This window comes from Oncorhynchus gorbuscha, linkage group LG13 (genome assembly GCF_021184085.1).
Source record: "Oncorhynchus gorbuscha isolate QuinsamMale2020 ecotype Even-year linkage group LG13, OgorEven_v1.0, whole genome shotgun sequence".
Classification (NCBI taxonomy): Eukaryota; Metazoa; Chordata; class Actinopteri; order Salmoniformes; family Salmonidae; genus Oncorhynchus; species Oncorhynchus gorbuscha.
In genome coordinates this window covers 99,635,852-99,648,389 of record NC_060185.1, presented here as the reverse complement: position 1 = coordinate 99,648,389, position 12,538 = coordinate 99,635,852, and the positions used below count along the sequence as shown (strand labels likewise).

The 12,538-nt window shown below is 34.0% G+C and overlaps 1 protein-coding gene across 1 annotated transcript in view; it reads right to left on the bottom strand.

Annotated features, from left to right (window-relative positions):
- The window catches only part of LOC123993773 (vascular endothelial growth factor receptor 3-like), a 258,276-nt gene that overhangs the window by 109,972 nt on the left and 135,766 nt on the right, over positions 1-12,538 (bottom strand).

The window sequence follows — 12,538 nt, the reverse complement described above, 5'->3', positions numbered from 1 at the left end:
GCTTCCTCACAACAAACCTAGTTCTGAAAGATGAATTTAGAGGGCTTCCTCACAACAAACCTAGTTCTGAAAGATGAATTTAGAGGGCTTCCTCACAACAAACCTAGTTCTGAAAGATGAATTTAGAGGGCTTCCTCACAACAAACCTAGTTCTGAAAGATGAATTTAGAGGGCTTCCTCACAACAAACCTAGTTCTGAAAGATGCATTTAGAGGGCTTCCTCACAACAAACCTAGTTCTGAAAGATGAATTTAGAGGGCTTCCTCACAACAAACCTAGTTCTGAAAGATTCATTTAGAAGGCTTCCTCACAACAAACCTAGTTCTGAAAGATTCATTTAGAGGGCTTCCTCACAACAAACCTAGTTCTGAAAGATGAATTTAGAGGGCTTCCTCACAACAAACCTAGTTCTGAAAGATGAATTTAGAGGGCTTCCTCACAACAAACCTAGTTCTGAAAGATGCATTTAGAGGGCTTCCTCACAACAAACCTAGCTCTGAAAGATGCATTTAGAGGGCTTCCTCACAACAAACCTAGCTCTGAAAGATGAATTTAGAGGGCTTCCTCACAACAAACCTAGTTCTGAAAGATGAATTTAGAGGGCTTCCTCACAACAAACCTAGTTCTGAAAGATGAATTTAGAGGGCTTCCTCACAACAAACCTAGTTCTGAAAGATGAATTTAGAGGGCTTCCTCACAACAAACCTAGTTCTGAAAGATTAATTTAGAGGGCTTCCTCACAACAAACCTAGTTCTGAAAGATGCATTTAGAGGGCTTCCTCACAACACACCTAGCTCTGAAAGATGCATTTAGAGGGCTTCCTCACAACAAACCTAGTTCTGAAAGATGAATTTAGAGGGCTTCCTCACAACAAACCTAGTTCTGAAAGATGAATTTAGAGGGCTTCCTCACAACAAACCTAGTTCTGAAAGATGAATTTAGAGGGCTTCCTCACAACAAACCTAGTTCTGAAAGATTCATTTAGAAGGCTTCCTCACAACAAACCTAGTTCTGGAAGATTCATTTAGAGGGCTTCCTCACAACAAACCTAGTTCTGAAAGATGAATTTAGAGGGCTTCCTCACAACAAACCTAGTTCTGAAAGATGAATTTAGAGGGCTTCCTCACAACAAACCTAGTTCTGAAAGATGCATTTAGAGGGCTTCCTCACAACAAACCTAGCTCTGAAAGATGCATTTAGAGGGCTTCCTCACAACAAACCTAGCTCTGAAAGATGAATTTAGAGGGCTTCCTCACAACAAACCTAGTTCTGAAAGATGAATTTAGAGGGCTTCCTCACAACAAACCTAGTTCTGAAAGATGAATTTAGAGGGCTTCCTCAAAACAAACCTAGTTCTGAAAGATGAATTTAGAGGGCTTCCTCACAACAAACCTAGTTCTGAAAGATGAATTTAGAGGGCTTCCTCACAACAAACCTAGTTCTGAAAGATGAATTTAGAGGGCTTCCTCACAACAAACCTAGTTCTGAAAGATGCATTTAGAGGGCTTCCTCACAACAAACCTAGTTCTGAAAGATGAATTTAGAGGGCTTCCTCACAACAAACCTAGTTCTGAAAGATGAATTTAGAGGGCTTCCTCACAACAAACCTAGTTCTGAAAGATGAATTTAGAGGGCTTCCTCACAACAAACCTAGTTCTGAAAGATGAATTTAGAGGGCTTCCTCACAACAAACCTAGTTCTGAAAGATTCATTTAGAAGGCTTCCTCACAACAAACCTAGTTCTGAAAGATTCATTTAGAGGGCTTCCTCACAACAAACCTAGTTCTGAAAGATGAATTTAGAGGGCTTCCTCACAACAAACCTAGTTCTGAAAGATGAATTTAGAGGGCTTCCTCACAACAAACCTAGTTCTGAAAGATGCATTTAGAGGGCTTCCTCACAACAAACCTAGCTCTGAAAGATGCATTTAGAGGGCTTCCTCACAACAAACCTAGCTCTGAAAGATGAATTTAGAGGGCTTCCTCACAACAAACCTAGTTCTGAAAGATGAATTTAGAGGGCTTCCTCACAACAAACCTAGTTCTGAAAGATGAATTTAGAGGGCTTCCTCAAAACAAACCTAGTTTTGAAAGATGAATTTAGAGGGCTTCCTCAAAACAAACCTAGTTCTGAAAGATGAATTTAGAGGGCTTCCTCACAACAAACCTAGTTCTGAAAGATGAATTTAGAGGGCTTCCTCACAACAAACCTAGTTCTGAAAGATTAATTTAGAGGGCTTCCTCACAACAAACCTAGTTCTGAAAGATGCATTTAGAGGGCTTCCTCACAACAAACCTAGCTCTGAAAGATGCATTTAGAGGGCTTCCTCACAACAAACCTAGTTCTGAAAGATGAATTTAGAGGGCTTCCTCACAACAAACCTAGTTCTGAAAGATGAATTTAGAGGGCTTCCTCACAACAAACCTAGTTCTGAAAGATGAATTTAGAGGGCTTCCTCACAACAAACCTAGTTCTGAAAGATGAATTTAGAGGGCTTCCTCACAACAAACCTAGTTCTGAAAGATGAATTTAGAGGGCTTCCTCACAATAAACCTAGTTCTGAAAGATGAATTTAGAGGGCTTCCTCACAACAAACCTAGTTCTGAAAGATTCATTTAGAAGGCTTCCTCACAACAAACCTAGTTCTGAAAGATTCATTTAGAGGGCTTCCTCACAACAAACCTAGTTCTGAAAGATGAATTTAGAGGGCTTCCTCACAACAAACCTAGTTCTGAAAGATGAATTTAGAGGGCTTCCTCACAACAAACCTAGTTCTGAAAGATGCATTTAGAGGGCTTCCTCACAACAAACCTAGCTCTGAAAGATGCATTTAGAGGGCTTCCTCACAACAAACCTAGCTCTGAAAGATGAATTTAGAGGGCTTCCTCACAACAAACCTAGTTCTGAAAGATGAATTTAGAGGGCTTCCTCACAACAAACCTAGTTCTGAAAGATGAATTTAGAGGGCTTCCTCAAAACAAACCTAGTTTTGAAAGATGAATTTAGAGGGCTTCCTCAAAACAAACCTAGTTCTGAAAGATGAATTTAGAGGGCTTCCTCACAACAAACCTAGTTCTGAAAGATGAATTTAGAGGGCTTCCTCACAACAAACTTAGTTCTGAAAGATTAATTTAGAGGGCTTCCTCACAACAAACCTAGTTCTGAAAGATGCATTTAGAGGGCTTCCTCACAACAAACCTAGCTCTGAAAGATGCATTTAGAGGGCTTCCTCACAACAAACCTAGTTCTGAAAGATGAATTTAGAGGGCTTCCTCACAACAAACCTAGTTCTGAAAGATGAATTTAGAGGGCTTCCTCACAACAAACCTAGTTCTGAAAGATGAATTTAGAGGGCTTCCTCACAACAAACCTAGTTCTGAAAGATGAATTTAGAGGGCTTCCTCACAACAAACCTAGTTCTGAAAGATGAATTTAGAGGGCTTCCTCACAACAAACCTAGTTCTGAAAGATCCATTTAGAGGGCTTCCTCACAACAAACCTAGCTCTGAAAGATGCATTTAGAGGGCTTCCTCACAACAAACCTAGCTCTGAAAGATGAATTTAGAGGGCTTCCTCACAACAAACCTAGTTCTGAAAGATGAATTTAGAGGGCTTCCTCACAACAAACCTAGTTCTGAAAGATGAATTTAGAGGGCTTCCTCACAACAAACCTAGTTCTGAAAGATGAATTTAGAGGGCTTCCTCACAACAAACCTAGTTCTGAAAGATGAATTTAGAGGGCTTCCTCACAACAAACCTAGTTCTGAAAGATGAATTTAGAGGGCTTCCTCACAACAAACCTAGTTCTGAAAGATCCATTTAGAGGGCTTCCTCACAACAAACCTAGCTCTGAAAGATGCATTTAGAGGGCTTCCTCACAACAAACCTAGCTCTGAAAGATGAATTTAGAGGGCTTCCTCACAACAAACCTAGTTCTGAAAGATGAATTTAGAGGGCTTCCTCACAACAAACCTAGTTCTGAAAGATGAATTTAGAGGGCTTCCTCACAACAAACCTAGTTCTGAAAGATGAATTTAGAGGGCTTCCTCACAACAAACCTAGTTCTGAAAGATGAATTTAGAGGGCTTCCTCAAAACAAACCTAGTTTTGAAAGATGAATTTAGAGGGCTTCCTCACAACAAACCTAGTTCTGAAAGATGCATTTAGAGGGCTTCCTCACAACAGTCACAACATTATGAAGACAAATATTCCATATCAGACAGTTAATGTTCCAGATAGTTAATGTTCCAGATAGTTAATGTTCCAGATAGTTAATGTTCCATATCAGATAGTTAATGTTCCATATCAGATAGTTAATGTTCCAGATAGTTAATGTTCCAGATAGTTAATGTTCCATATCAGATAGTTAATGTTCCATATCAGATAGTTAATGTTCCAGATAGTTAATGTTCCAGATAGTTAATGTTCCATATCAGATAGTTAATGTTCCAGATAGTTAATGTTCCATATCAGATAGTTAATGTTCCAGATAGTTAATGTTCCATATCAGATAGTTAATGTTCCAGATAGTTAATGTTCCATGGCAGATAGTTGATGTTCCATATCAGATAGTTAATGTTCCAGATAGTTAATGTTCCAGATAGTTAATGTTCCATATCAGATAGTTAATGTTCCATATCAGATAGTTAATGTTCCAGATAGTTAATGTTCCAGATAGTTAATGTTCCATATCAGATAGTTAATGTTCCAGATAGTTAATGTTCCAGATAGTTAATGTTCCATATCAGATAGTTAATGTTCCATATCAGATAGTTAATGTTCCAGATGGTTAATGTTCCAGATAGTTAATGTTCCATATCAGATAGTTAATGTTCCATATCAGATAGTTAATGTTCCAGATAGTTAATGTTCCATATCAGATAGTTAATGTTCCATATCAGATAGTTAATGTTCCAGATAGTTAATGTTCCATATCAGATAGTTAATGTTCCATATCAGATAGTTAATGTTCCAGATAGTTAATGTTCCAGATAGTTAATGTTCCATATCAGATAGTTAATGTTCCAGATAGTTAATGTTCCATATCAGATAGTTAATGTTCCAGATAGTTAATGTTCCATATCAGATAGTTAATGTTCCAGATAGTTAATGTTCCAGATAGTTAATGTTCCATATCAGATAGTTAATGTTCCAGATAGTTAATGTTCCAGATAGTTAATGTTCCATATCAGATAGTTAATGTTCCAGATAGTTAATGTTCCAGATAGTTAATGTTCCATATCAGATAGTTAATGTTCCATATCAGATAGTTAATGTTCCAGATAGTTAATGTTCCATATCAGATAGTTAATGTTCCATATCAGATAGTTAATGTTCCAGATAGTTAATGTTCCATATCAGATAGTTAATGTTCCATATCAGATAGTTAATGTTCCAGATAGTTAATGTTCCAGGTAGTTAATGTTCCATGGCAGATAGTTAATGTTCCAGATAGTTAATGTTCCATATCAGATAGTTAATGTTCCATATCAGATAGTTAATGTTCCAGATAGTTAATTTTCCAGGTAGTTAATGTTCCATGGCAGATAGTTGATGTTCCATATCAGATAGTTAATGTTCCATATCAGATAGTTAATGTTCCAGATAGTTAATGTTCCAGATAGTTAATGTTCCAGATAGTTAATGTTCCATGGCAGATAGTTAATGTTCCATATCAGATAGTTAATGTTCCATATCAGATAGTTAATGTTCCAGATAGTTAATGTTCCAGATAGTTAATGTTCCAGATAGTTAATGTTCCATATCAGATAGTTAATGTTCCAGATAGTTAATGTTCCAGATAGTTAATGTTCCAGATAGTTAATGTTCCATATCAGATAGTTAATGTTCCAGATAGTTAATGTTCCAGATAGTTAATGTTCCATATCAGATAGTTAATGTTCCATATCAGATAGTTAATGTTCCAGATAGTTAATGTTCCAGATAGTTAATGTTCCATATCAGATAGTTAATGTTCCAGATAGTTAATGTTCCAGATAGTTAATGTTCCATATCAGATAGTTAATGTTCCATATCAGACATTTAATGTTCTAGATAGTTCATGTTCCATATCTGATAGCTAATGTTCCATATCATATAGTTAATGTTCCATATCAGATAGTTAATGTTCCATATCAGATAGTTAATGTTCCATATCAGATAGTTAATGTTCCATATCAGATAGTTAATGTTCCATATCAGACATTTAATGTTCTAGATAGTTAATGTTCCATATCAGATAGTTAATGTTCCATATCAGATAGTTAATGTTCCATATCAGATAGTTAATGTTCCATATCAGACATTTAATGTTCTAGATAGTTAATGTTCCATATCAGAAGGTTAATGTTCCATATCAGATAGTTAATGTTCCATATCATATAGTTAATGTTCTAGATAGTTAATGTTCCATATCAGATAGTTAATGTTCCAGATAGTTAATGTTCCAGATAGTTAATGTTCCATATCAGATAGTTAATGTTCCAGATAGTTAATGTTCCAGATAGTTAATGTTCCATATCAGATAGTTAATGTTCCATATCAGATAGTTAATGTTCCAGATAGTTAATGTTCCAGATAGTTAATGTTCCATATCAGATAGTTAATGTTCCATATCAGATAGTTAATGTTCCAGATAGTTAATGTTCCAGATAGTTAATGTTCCATATCAGATAGTTAATGTTCCATATCAGATAGTTAATGTTCCAGATAGTTAATGTTCCATATCAGATAGTTAATGTTCCATATCAGATAGTTAATGTTCCATATCAGATAGTTAATGTTCCATATCAGACATTTAATGTTCCATATCAGATAGTTAATGTTCCATATCAGATAGTTAATGTTCCATATCAGATAGTTAATGTTCCATATCAGATAGTTAATGTTCCATATCAGACATTTAATGTTCTAGATAGTTAATGTTCCATATCAGATAGTTAATGTTCCATATCAGATAGTTAATGTTCCATATCAGATAGTTAATGTTCCATATCAGATAGTTAATGTTCCAGATAGTTAATGTTCCATATCAGATAGTTAATGTTCCATATCAGACATTTAATGTTCTAGATAGTTAATGTTCCATATCAGATAGTTAATGTTCCATATCAGATAGTTAATGTTCCATATCAGATAGTTAATGTTCCATATCAGACATTTAATGTTCTAGATAGCTAATGTTCCATATCAGATAGTTAATGTTCCATATCAGATAGTTAATGTTCCATATCAGAAGGTTAATGTTCCATATCAGATAGTTAATGTTCCATATCATATAGTTAATGTTCCATATCAGATAGTTAATGTTCCATATCATATAGTTAATGTTCCATATCAGATAGTTAATGTTCCATATCATATAGTTAATGTTCCATATCAGATAGTTAATGTTCCATATCAGATAGTTAATGTTCTAGATAGTTAATGTTCCATATCAGATAGTTAATGTTCCATATCAGATAGTTAATGTTCCATATCAGATAGTTAATGTTCCATATCAGATAGTTAATGTTCCATATCAGACATTTAATGTTCTAGATAGCTAATGTTCCATATCAGATAGTTAATGTTCCATATCAGATAGTTAATGTTCCATATCAGAAGGTTAATGTTCCATATCAGATAGTTAATGTTCCATATCAGATAGTTAATGTTCCATATCAGACATTTAATGTTCTAGATAGTTAATGTTCCATATCAGATAGTTAATGTTCCATATCAGATAGTTAATGTTCCATATCAGATAGTTAATGTTCCATATCAGACATTTAATGTTCTAGATAGCTAATGTTCCATATCAGATAGTTACATTTACATTACATTTAAGTCATTTAGCAGACGCTCTTATCCAGAGCGACTTACAAATTGGTGCATTCACCTTATGACATCCAGTGGGACAGTCACTTAACAATAGTGCATCTAAAACTTAGGGGGTGGGGTGAGAGGGATTACTTAACCTATCCTAGGTATTCCTTAAAGAGGTTTTCAGGTGTCTCCGGAAGGTGGTGATTGACTCCGCTGTCCTGGCGTTGAGGGAGTTTGTTCCACCATTGGGGGCCAGGGCAGCGAACAGTTTTGACTGGGCTGATGTTCCAGTGGTAGGGAGGCGAGCAGGCCAGAGGTGGATGAACGCAGTGCCCTTGTTTGGGTGTAGGGCCTGATCAGAGCCTGGAGGTAAGGTGCCGTTCCCCTCACAGCTCCGTAGGCAAGCACCATGGTCTTGTAGCGGATGCGAGCTTCAACTGGAAGCCAGTGGAGAGAACGGAGGAGCGGGGTGACGTGAGAGAACTTGGGAAGGTTGAACACCAGACGGGCTGCGGCGTTCTGGATGAGTTGAAGGGGTTTAATGGCACAGGCAGGGAGCCCAGCCAACAGCGAGTTGCAGTAATCCAGACGGGAGATGACAAGTGCCTGGATTAGGACCTGCGCCGCTTCCTGTGTGAGGCAGGGTCGTACTGTTCCATATCAGATAGTTAATGTTCCATATCAGAAGGTTAATGTTCCATATCAGATAGTTAATGTTCCATATCATATAGTTAATGTTCTAGATAGTTAATGTTCCATATCAGATAGTTAATGTTCCATATCATATAGTTAATGTTCTAGATAGTTAATGTTCCATATCATATAGTTAATGTTCCATATCAGAAGGTTAATGTTCTAGATAGTTAATGTTCCATATCAGATAGTTAATGTTCCATATCAGATAGTTAATGTTCCATATCAGATAGTTAATGTTCCATATCAGACATTTAATGTTCTAGATAGCTAATGTTCCATATCAGAAGGTTAATGTTCCATATCAGATAGTTAATGTTCCATATCATATAGTTAATGTTCTAGATAGTTAATGTTCTAGATAGTTAATGTTCCATATCATATAGTTAATGTTCCATATCAGAAGGTTAATGTTCTAGATAGTTAATGTTCCATATCATATAGTTAATGTTCCATATCATATAGTTAATGTTCTAGATAGTTAATGTTCCATATCATATAGCTAATGTTCCATATCAGATAGTTAATGTTCCATGGCAGATAGTTAATGTTCCATATCATATAGTTAATGTTCCATATCATATAGTTAATGTTCCATATCATATAGTTAATGTTCCATATCATATAGTTAATGTTCCATATCATATAGTTAATGTTCCATATCATATAGTTAATGTTCCATATCATATAGTTAATGTTCCATATCATATAGTTAATGTTCCATATCATATAGTTAATGTTCCATATCATATAGTTAATGTTCTAGATAGTTAATGTTCCATATCATATAGTTAATGTTCCATATCATATAGTTAATGTTCTAGATAGTTAATGTTCCATATCAGATAGTTAATGTTCCATGGCAGATAGTTAATGTTCCATATCATATAGTTAATGTTCCATATCATATAGTTAATGTTCTAGATAGTTAATGTTCCATATCATATAGTTAATGTTCCATATCATATAGTTAATGTTCTAGATAGTTAATGTTCCATATCAGATAGTTAATGTTCCATGGCAGATAGTTAATGTTCCATATCAGATAGTTAATGTTCCAGATAGTTAATGTTCCAGATAGTTAATGTTCCATATCAGATAGTTAATGTTCCAGATAGTTAATGTTCCAGATAGTTAATGTTCCAGATAGTTAATGTTCCATATCAGACATTTAATGTTCTAGATAGTTAATGTTCCAGATAGTTAATGTTCCATATCAGATAGTTAATGTTCCATATCAGATAGTTAATGTTCCATATCAGACATTTAATGTTCCAGATAGTTAATGTTCCAGATAGTTAATGTTCCAGATAGTTAATGTTCCATATCAGATAGTTAATGTTCCATATCAGATAGTTATTGTTCCATATCAGATAGTTAATGTTCCATATCAGATAGTTAATGTTCCATATCAGATAGTTAATGTTCCATATCAGATAGTTAATGTTCCATATAGTTAATGTTCCAGATAGTTAATGTTCCATATCAGATAGTTAATGTTCCATATCAGATAGTTAATGTTCCATATAGTTAATGTTCCATATCAGATAGTTAATGTTCCATATCAGATAGTTAATGTTCCAGATAGTTAATGTTCCAGATAGTTAATGTTCCAGATAGTTAATGTTCCAGATATTTAATGTTCCAGATAGTTAATGTTCCAGATAGTTAATGTTCCATATCAGATAGTTAATGTTCCATATCAGATAGTTAATGTTCCATATCAGATAGTTAATGTTCCATATAGTTAATGTTCCATATCAGATAGTTAATGTTCCAGATAGTTAATGTTCCATATCAGATAGTTAATGTTCCATATCAGATAGTTAATGTTCCATATCAGATAGTTAATGTTCCAGATAGTTAATGTTCCAGATAGTTAATGTTCCATATCAGATAGTTAATGTTCCAGATAGTTAATGTTCCAGATAGTTAATGTTCCATATCAGATAGTTAATGTTCCATATCAGATAGTTAATGTTCCAGATAGTTAATGTTCCAGATAGTTAATGTTCCATATCAGATAGTTAATGTTCCATATCAGATAGTTAATGTTCCATATCAGATAGTTAATGTTCCAGATAGTTAATGTTCCAGATAGTTAATGTTCCATATCAGATAGTTAATGTTCCAGATAGTTAATGTTCCATATCAGATAGTTAATGTTCCATATCAGATAGTTAATGTTCCATATAGTTAATGTTCCATATCAGATAGTTAATGTTCCAGATAGTTAATGTTCCATATCAGATAGTTAATGTTCCATATCAGATAGTTAATGTTCCAGATAGTTAATGTTCCAGATAGTTAATGTTCCATATCAGATAGTTAATGTTCCATATCAGATAGTTAATGTTCCAGATAGTTAATGTTCCAGATAGTTAATGTTCCATATCAGATAGTTAATGTTCCATATCAGATAGTTAATGTTCCAGATAGTTAATGTTCCAGATAGTTAATGTTCCAGATAGTTAATGTTCCATATCAGATAGTTAATGTTCCAGATAGTTAATGTTCCAGATAGTTAATGTTCCATATCAGATAGTTAATGTTCCAGATAGTTAATGTTCCATATCAGATAGTTAATGTTCCATATCAGATAGTTAATGTTCCATATCAGATAGTTAATGTTCCAGATAGATAGTTAATGTTCCATATCAGATAGTTAATGTTCCATAGTTAATGTTCCAGATAGTTAATGTTCCAGATAGTTAATGTTCCATAGTTAATGTTCCATATCAGATAGTTAATGTTCCATATCAGATAGTTAATGTTCCAGATAGTTAATGTTCCAGATAGTTAATGTTCCATATCAGATAGTTAATGTTCCAGATCATATCAGATAGTTAATGTTCCAGATAGTTAATGTTCCAGATAGTTAATGTTCCATATCAGATAGTTAATGTTCCAGATAGTTAATGTTCCAGATAGTTAATGTTCCATATCAGATAGTTAATGTTCCAGATAGTTAATGTTCCAGATAGTTAATGTTCCATATCAGATAGTTAATGTTCCAGATAGTTAATGTTAATGTTCCATAGTTAATGTTCCAGATAGTTAATGTTCCATATCAGATAGTTAATGTTCCATATCAGATAGTTAATGTTCCATATCAGATAGTTAATGTTCCATATCAGATAGTTAATGTTCCATAGTTAATGTTCAGATAGTTAATGTTCCATATCAGATAGTTAATGTTCCAGATAGTTAATGTTCCAGATATTTAATGTTCCAGATAGTTAATGTTCCAGATAGTTAATGTTCCATATCAGATAGTTAATGTTCCATATCAGATAGTTAATGTTCCATATCAGATAGTTAATGTTCCAGATAGTTAATGTTCCAGATAGTTAATGTTCCATATCAGATAGTTAATGTTCCATATCAGATAGTTAATGTTCCAGATAGTTAATGTTCCAGATAGTTAATGTTCCATATCAGATAGTTAATGTTCCAGATAGTTAATGTTCCAGATAGTTAATGTTCCATATCAATGATATTAATGTTCCAGATAGTTAATGTTCCATATCAGATAGTTAATGTTCCATATCAGATAGTTAATGTTCCAGATAGTTAATGTTCCATATCAGATAGTTAATGTTCCATATCAGATAGTTAATGTTCCATAGTTAATGTTCCAGATAGTTAATGTTCCATATCAGATAGTTAATGTTCCATATCAGATTTAATGTTCCAGATAGTTAATGTTCCATATCAGATAGTTAATGTTCCATATCAGATAGTTAATGTTCCAGATAGTTAATGTTCCAGATAGTTAATGTTCCATATCAGATAGTTAATGTTCCAGATAGTTAATGTTCCATATCAGATAGTTAATGTTCCAGATAGTTAATGTTCCAGATAGTTAATGTTCCATATCAGATAGTTAATGTTCCAGATAGTTAATGTTCCATATCAGATAGTTAATGTTCCATATCAGATAGTTAATGTTCCATATAGTTAATGTTCCATATCAGATAGTTAATGTTCCAGATAGTTAATGTTCCATATCAGATAGTTAATGTTCCATATCAGATA